Source organism: Miscanthus floridulus, chromosome 7 (assembly GCF_019320115.1).
Source record: "Miscanthus floridulus cultivar M001 chromosome 7, ASM1932011v1, whole genome shotgun sequence".
Lineage (NCBI taxonomy): Eukaryota > Viridiplantae > Streptophyta > Magnoliopsida > Poales > Poaceae > Miscanthus > Miscanthus floridulus.
Window position 1 is genome coordinate 131,343,160 of NC_089586.1, and position 8,691 is coordinate 131,351,850.

Here is an 8,691-nt window from a genome sequence, read left to right on the forward strand (position 1 = left end):
AAATGCCTCGAGAAATCGGTGATCGCGACGAGATTAGATGACAAGGACGTTTTGATTTTGAAATGTGTATGGGAGAAGGTAGAACCGCCCTGAAGCGCGGGAGAGGGAAAATTTCTCCCGCGCGTTTCCAGCGAAATTGGGCAGCGTTGGCGCCTTGGTGGGTGGGGCCATGACGCGTACATATCGCACGAAGAATAAAGTTCTAATAAAATTTATGTTGCAGTTCGAATTTCATTCTTTTGATGATATATATAGCATCAGTATATCTTTAATTGATCGAAGAATACAGCGTAATTGAATAGAATTAGATACTCAGCTTTGAACCTTCAGCAAAATATAATAGTCTGAGCTGAGATCATAGGACCGAACTGATCCAGAAGAGCTCAAGAGCATTGATACATGATATATATATATATATATATATATATATATATATATATATATATATATATATATATATATATATATATATATATATATATATACATACAGAATACAATACAATCTTACAATTATAGTGAAAAAATTTGGGATACTTCTTTTGAGATCAAAATAGGGAATGATATTAGCTGATGAGTGATGACCAAGCACTCTTACAAATCTCAAACAGGGAAGGCCAGTAGACTGGGTTATAGCCATTGGCCGCACAGGAGGATCATGAGTCATGCCTGCTGTCTGCTGATGTGGGATGAGCTGATGAACCTTTTCTTCTGACTGCTGCCATCTGATAATATGGCGATGCCACAGGCTAGTTATATGATGAGTCACTTGTAGGTCGAGCTTGTCCAGACTCCAGCGTGTTCCTAAAATGGTCCAGGTCTCATGATCCCATCATCAGGGCATCCATTGAATGATACAGTGTCCACTCTGCTGGAGGTATTGATGGAATGTTAGAACTGTATATACAATGCTGGAGCCTCTTGCTGATTGCCTTCCATAAGCTGAGGCTGCTTGCTGACATGTTGCTGAGCTATAACCATTGGATGGTCATGATTAATGCTAGCTCAGCGCTCCACCCTGCATTAAGACAGTATTAAGTTCCTATCTGGGACAACAAGATATAGCTTCAACAGGAATGTGCAGTAACAGGTGCATGCAATGTACTGAGTCTCCGACCAAGAACAAGAAGTATGGTAGGTAATACAAGATTACAGAATGCAAGTGATGATCATCAATAGACATTGCAATCAAATGATGACAAATAGGTATTTCTGACAACTGATTATTGATTAGCCACTGAACTTGAGAATCCAAGCCTATATTTTTCACGGAGTCTATACTATGCTAAGGATTCAGTAGTCCATTGGTTTTTATGTTGCAGCTTTCCTAAATCCCATGTAAGCAGAGAAACAAAACATACTGCAGTGATAAACGGAAAAAAGGGAAATAACATTTCTGCACCACAGTTAAGTATAATTTATTCTTGATAATTATAAAGAAGATGACACTATGACAGAATCAAAGTTCTGCTACTAAAAGGGAATTAAACATACCCTAAAATTAAGCTCTTCCGATTTCCGAAAGTATATGTGATTCACATCACTCCTTGCAACAATTGCACCGCATGAACTTATAGCAAGCACAGTACAGTGAACCAGGACTAGTACTCTAGTGGACCATAATTGAGATCAAGTAAGCAGGGTCAGGCATTATGGTTTCCAGCTTCAAGTATATCTTTGTACCTTGCATCACAACCTGCCCTCCAATGAAAAACTGTAATGCAAAGGACTTCTGCAGTGCATATTTTGCTTTGCTTATCATATCCTGCCCTCATCTGTAATAAAGAAAATGATGGTTTCCCAAATGATGAATTGAAGCTTACAAAATATAAACATGGAAAATAGTACTATGCCGCCAAACTTTTCAACATCTGGTGTTTCTACTGATGTCCTAGAACTACAAGAATAATCCAAATGCGAAATATGCATTCAGTCCTGATTACTGTAATGTTTGAACGATGCACCCAAATAGCAATGCAAAGTTTCAACAGCACCCACATGAAAACCAAAAGGCAATTGTTGTTTCCTGTGAAATTCCTACTGTGCAAACAGGCAGCAATGCTTCAGACCTGTTTGTGCATTGTTTCAAAATAAACAAAACTTCACATGCATAAATAGTTTGAAAGTTAAAACGAAAAAAGAGTTTGATGGAAACTGACAAACAAATGTTTCCACAAAAATATCAATTAAGAAAGACAAACTAGGCTCCTCAGATGTCTCTTCATCTCCACACAATGAACAGCACCTCGCTGCTTTCAGGAATTGGAACGATATAGGAGGTCAATTTCAATCATCACAGGAGTACTCAACCTTAATTAAGCAGAAACAGTGCAGCAAAGAAGCAGCTGATAAACAAGAGTAACCCAAACATTGATCTATTGAAGAAAGGAACTCGGCTCCTCAGATGTCTCTTCATCTCCACATAGTGTTCAGCGTCTCACAGGAGCTGCTTTCAGGAATTGGAACGAAATTGGAAGTAAATTTGGTCATCACTGGAGCATCCAACTTTAAAGAAGCACATCTGGCACGGCCGTTCGGTGTACCACGTCTTTGCATGAACAAGAACCAGATTATACAGCCCGAGCTTCAAACAAAACACTCAGATTCTGAACGCGCAAGTGAGAAGATCCTACTCATTAAGCCACTAACCGCAAAGCATAAATCACCAAAACCAAAATCCTCGACTGGGCGAAATGCCCAGCAAGCTATTAGGTAACGAATCGTTGAAACACTGAAGCCGTTTAGATTCCAGGTAGGAGCTAGGGTTTGGCCGTTTGGGCATGCAACAAGATGGTTACGGAAAGAGAAGGTTGGAGACGACGTGGTACCATTCATATTTCGGGCGAAGGGGTTGCAGCCGAAACAGGACTACAGGAGCCGAAGACGCTGTGGGCGCCTACGCTCACACTCGGGGGCCGCGGCAGCCGGTGCACCGTGCACCACCACAACTGCCGCCGCCCGCCGCCGCAAACGAGAGAGGCGAGGGACTTGTGAGGTGAGGTCTCGAGGGAGAGGCAACGCGGAGACGGGACAAAGGCCGAAGGCGTTGGGCTCTTGGGCTTTAAAGGAGCGAATGGCGACAGATGGGCCTTGCCCCTGGCTATGGCCCATGAGCATGAATAAAAGAGTTCATTTTAATAAACTCCCTAAATAGGAAAAGAATCCATTTGAACTTCGAACTATCGGTCTATCCCTAAGTTTCTTCCTAAAAAATTTGAAACCAGAAATCTTATCCCATAAAATTTCTTCAAATTACCTTCCTGTCCTGACTTAAAGACAGTTTCACCATTTTATATAGTTATTAATATAAAAATCTGGTACATATTTGATAAGATTTTTAAATCGTATAAAGATGTCTTCAAGCTTGTAAAAAATCGAAGAAAAATATGTATCCACTAGTTTGATATTTTTCTCTTGGAAGGCAAGATCGAAGCCCTCGCAAACTCGCAGGTGGTCTTTTGCAAGTTTGGAAGGTCATCGCATGACGCCTAATCGTGTCTTGACCACCGAGAATAACAAATGCTTAACGAGATTCTTGACTTGTCACAAGTGCTCGAGACTTCTCTTTCACTCTTTGACTCGATTTCTCTAAATCAAACACTAGGATTTAACTTGAATCGTACAATCTCACAAAGAGATGTCCTCGGGGAAGGGTTTCACGAGGCTTAGGATATGTCTAATCTCACTAGGATTCACATCCCTCAAAAGGATAGGTCTAGGGGACATAGATACCACCATCACACGAAAACTAGTTATTATACTATGAGAATCAAAAGAGAGTCATTCGATTTTGATACCTACTAGCCGTTGGACCAGGAACAGATTTACATGTTCTAAACTTTCGGAGTACAACAAAGCAGTATGGATCGTTGAAAAACGCTATAATCTTAGTTTGTTTTGATTTTATGAAATTGGACACTTTGGAGATCTGCCAAACTTGGGTGGTCAGGTATGCAATACCGGAACATCGGTATTGCAATAATCAGCTCATGAAGTTAGAAACCCATGGAGGCGACTCTCAAATCTCATTTAGATTTTCTCCAGCAATAGAGACTTGTCAATACACTACATCTCCATCTTGACATGACGTTGAAAGGTCCTAATGGCTAGAGGGGGGTGAATAGCCTATTAAAAATTTATACAACAACACTTAACAAAACGGTTAGACAATTATGAGGCGAAGTAAGTATTGCGCTAGCCTACTAAAAATACAAGCCACCTACCACAATTCTAGTTTCTATAGTTCTAACCACACAATAGCTATATCACTACACTAAGTTAGTGTGCTCTCAAAAGCTAACTAAAGAGCCACACTAACCAAACTAACAAGCTCTCACAACTAGCTACACTAAAGAGCTTGACAACTAGTTTGCGGTAATGTAGAGAGAGTGAGCAAGATGGTTATACCGCCGAGTTGAGGAGTGAACCAATCAATCACAAGAATCAATATCAATAAAGATCAATCACCTCAGAATCAAATGATGACACAATGATTTTTTTTACCGAGGTTCACTTGCTTGCCGGCAAGCTAGTCTTCGTTGTGGCGATTCACTCACTTGGAGGTTCACGCGCTAATTGGCATCACACGCTAAACCCTCAATAGGGTGTTGCACAACCAACACAAGATGAGAATCACATAAGCTACAAGCAATTCACTATAGTACATTTTGGCTCTCCATCAGGGAAAGGTCAAGAACCCCTCACAATCACCACGATCGGAGCCGGAGACAATCACCAACCTCCGCTCAACGATCCTCGCAGCTCCAAGCCGTCTAGGTGGCGGCAACCACCAAGAGTAACAAGCGAATCCCACAGCAAAAACGAACACCAAGTGCCTCTAGATGCAAACACTCAAGCAATGCACTTGGATTCACTCTCAATCTCACAAAGATGATGAATCTATGATGGAGATAAGTGGGAGGCTTTGGTTAAGCTCACAAGCTTGCTATATCAATGCAAATGGCCAAGAGAGTCAACTTGAGCCGGTCATGGGGCTCAAATAGAAGCCCCTACGAAATAGAGCCGTTGGCTCCTCAGTCCACTGAAAATCGAGATGACCAGACGTGCCGATCAGATCGACCGGACGCAGGCATCCGGTCGCCCGATGCTTGCCGCGTGTCATCGGCTTCAAACGCTGATCGCCCGATCTCAACGGTCATCGGAGCACTTAAGTTGTGACCGAACGCTCCAACACCAGCGTCCGGTCGTTTTCAGTAAGGTTCCACTCATGACCGGACGAGTCAGTTAGATCACGACCGGACGCAGGACCCCAGCGTCCGGTCTTCCAGTAAGCATCCACTCACGACTGGATGCGTCCGATCACGCTCGACCGGACTCACCCAGCGTCCGGTCACTCACCGTCTCCTCCGTGCGCTGCCACGTCAGCGGGACCGGATGCAGCCAGCCAGCGTCCTATCACGAAGTGACCCAGCATCCGGTCAAAGACCGACGCTAGCGTCTTCACTGCTTGCACTGACCGGACGCTCTGGTCCAGTTGAGACCAGCGTCCGGTGCACTCTGTGAAACCCTGTCTTTTCTGTATAGAGCGCCGGTGGCACTGTCGGACTGTCCGCACTCTACGGGTGGACACTCCGCCGGTGAAGTTTCTTACCCTTGCTCCCAAGTGCTAAACACAATGTGTATCACCTTTGTGCATGCGTGTTAGCATATTTTCACAAACATTTTCAAGGGTGTTACGTGTTAGCACTCCACTAGATCCTAAATGCATATGCAATGAGTTAGAGCATCTAGTGGCACTTTGATAACCGTATTTCGATACGGGTTTCACCCTCTTAATAGTATGGCTATCGAACCTAAATATGATTACACTCGCTAAGTGTCTTGATCACCGAAATAAAATGGCTCCTACCACTTATACCTTTGCCTTGAGCCTTTTGTTTTTCTCTTTCTTCTTTTCAAGTCCAAGCACTTGATCATCACCATGGCATCACCATCATCATGTCATGATCTTCATTTGCTTCACTACTTGGAATGTGCTACCTATCTCATGATCACTTTGATAAACTAGGTTAGCACTTAGGGGTTCATCAATTCACCAAAACCAAACTAGAGCTTTCAGACGTACCTGCAACCTTAAGGATAAAGAGTGAATCGACATTCAACCACTTGAGTTTTGTGTCTTTGCATATGCCATTTCTTCTCAAGGGTTGCAATCTTGTTGCCTTAACAAAACCATCTTGGCCATGTGACCTGAACCTAACTCAACCTATATGATTTAACTAGTGGCTTCAAGTCACTTCATATGATTCAACGATGATTTTATCGTCTGCAAAATATGACTCCTTGTAACTCAATTTGTTCATCAACTTAATGTAACTACTCTTTTATTCACCTTTGCCATGGTACCTCGATCGCCAAGTAGTCACTTGCCCTTCACTTTCTCTTGGTCCTTTGAAACATTCTCCTTGCTACTTTCACCCTATCGAGCCCTTCTCGTTTTGTTTTCAAATCAATATTACGCATTCTTTGTAAAACATTATCGGTATTGATTCTAACTTGATTTCTATCCATTTGCTTTACAATACTCCATATACACATGTATGCCACATGTTTGCACAAGGTCGTGTCACTTTTCCTTTTTGTTCCTTGGCTTGCCATTTCATCATAATATCAATCATATGGAATATCACATTTGTTCGCCATACAATTGAGTCTTGATTTACTGTGAGCTCAACATTTTAAAAAATCAATATATTACTCAACATTTAGCAAACTTGTTATTGTTATTCAATTCCCCCAAAACCATCAAAGGGCTAGATGCCCGCGCCAACACACGAGCCTGCCACCTCGTAGCGACCTCCATCACCCACTACGAAGACGGGCCTTCGCAGTGGCACGATGCCTCGAGGCAAGCATGCGTGTAGCACGGAGAGGAGCAATACAGCGAGTGTGAGCAACGACAATGATGACCTCCGCGAGATGTAAGATGGGGGATGAGGTGGGGGTTTAGAGAGGAAGGAGTTAGGCAGGAGGGAAAGGGAAAGTGGAATAGGACACGGTCTGACGAGTGATGCCATGGTAAAGCCGACATTTTAACATCTCCCTTATCTTTGGTCAAGCCAAAGAAAACTTGACATTTTAACATTCTCTCATCTTCTCGGCATTATTTCTATGACTGCGATGTTATTCAGTAAATTCACATAATTAAGTACGTAAATTCATATTATGAAATTACACCGACATCGTCATTTTATTTCGTATTCGCTACTCTTTAACAAAAGATTATGCAATTTTAAACACAAACAAGGTAACAATGACCGGTGGGCCCATTATGTTCCATCCAACGTATCTTCTCCCTTCCATCCCTAGAACTAGAGGCTTTTCGCTGTGTGACATTATAAAAGATGCTTTATTCCTACATGTCACTAAAAAGTTCATACGGACCCTGGTGCCATGACGCTAAACTTTCTTGTCCTGCACGCCATTGCCGTCCACCTTCTGTTAGATTTCCACCGTTTACTAGCCCTGACATGTGGGCCAGACCAGGAAAAATGTACAAAATGCCCCCCTCTCTCTCCCAATCCCTCCCATGCACGTCTTCACGCGCATCAATACAGCAAGAAACGACACACACCGCGTTGGGAGCTCGTCGCTGGTTTCCATCCTCTTCTTAACAGATCCGCTGCTCCGTGATGTTGTTGAGCGCCTGCTACGCCAAAATCCTCAGTGCGGCGAACCTCGCCGCTGCGGCCACGCGAGCGACGGCCGCATCGACCAAGCAGGCGGCGGCCTCAGGCGCCATCGTCGTCATCACCGAGCCATCGTTTGTCGGAAAGGTACAGGGGCTCGCGGCCACCCTGTCCCGGCTCGCCGTGCCCGCCCCGCCTCAGCGCGTTCGACCGGGTCGCGCGCGGCCGCCCAGTGGAGCTTTGGCAGCGGCCTTGACGTCTCCCCGCGCGTAGCCGCTCAACGTCGTGGACCTCCGGCCGCGGCTGCTCGACGCTCGCCTCCCCACACGCAGCCGCTTGGCGGAGCTCCTAGCTGCCCGACGGAGCTTAGGTGCCTGACGAACTCGCATCGGAGGAGCTCGCGGCCGCCTGACGGACTCGCTCATCAGAGCTCGTGGCCACCAATCGATGGTCGCGGTCGCCTGACGAACTTGCTCGGCGGAGCTCCCATGGCCTAGCATGCGTGTGGACACCTATCGGAGCTCCCGCGCGCTCGTTCGCGCCACGCGCTCGCCAGTGCCGCCGGTAGCCACGCGCTCGTTCGCGCCGCCGCCTGCGCCCGCGTGCTTGCTCGTCGGGCGCCGCTCATTCGCGCCACGCGAGCTCGCCCCCGCCGGTAGCCACACGCTCGCCTGCGCCGCCGCGTGCGTCCGTATGCTCGCTCGCTGGCCGCCGCTCGTTCGCGTCGTGCGAGCTCGCCCACGCCGGCCGCTTGCCCACAACGAAGGAAAAAGGCACGGAGGAAGGGATAAAGAAGAGAGAGAAAACATCCACATTTATTACACGTAGACACTCATATAGAGAAGGATATTCTGAACATTATCACTGATCGGGCTCGTATGTCAGGGCTGTAAAACGGTAGAAACCTAAAAAAAAAAAAAAGTGAACAAAATGACTTGGAGGAAAAAAAAGAAGAAGAAAAGTTAACGTCATGGCAACATGTTTATATGAACTTTTTAGTGGCACCTACGAACGGAGCATCTTTCCTAATGCCACGCGTGGAA

The 8,691-nt window shown here is 45.2% G+C and overlaps 1 long non-coding RNA gene across 2 annotated transcripts; it reads right to left on the reverse strand.

Moving 5' to 3' along the window:
- Window positions 1-478: 478 nt before the first annotated feature.
- Window positions 479-3,012, reverse strand: LOC136464829 (uncharacterized). 2 transcript variants are annotated; one of them, XR_010761281.1, is made up of 3 exons: window positions 2,828-3,012; window positions 1,683-1,774; window positions 479-1,017 (listed from the first exon to the last, which is right to left on the reverse strand). It is a non-coding gene; the product is annotated as an uncharacterized lncRNA (long non-coding RNA). The 2 variants fall into 2 exon arrangements; XR_010761280.1 differs by having other exon boundaries at window positions 1,494-1,774.
- Between the last annotated feature and the right edge of the window lie 5,679 nt (window positions 3,013-8,691).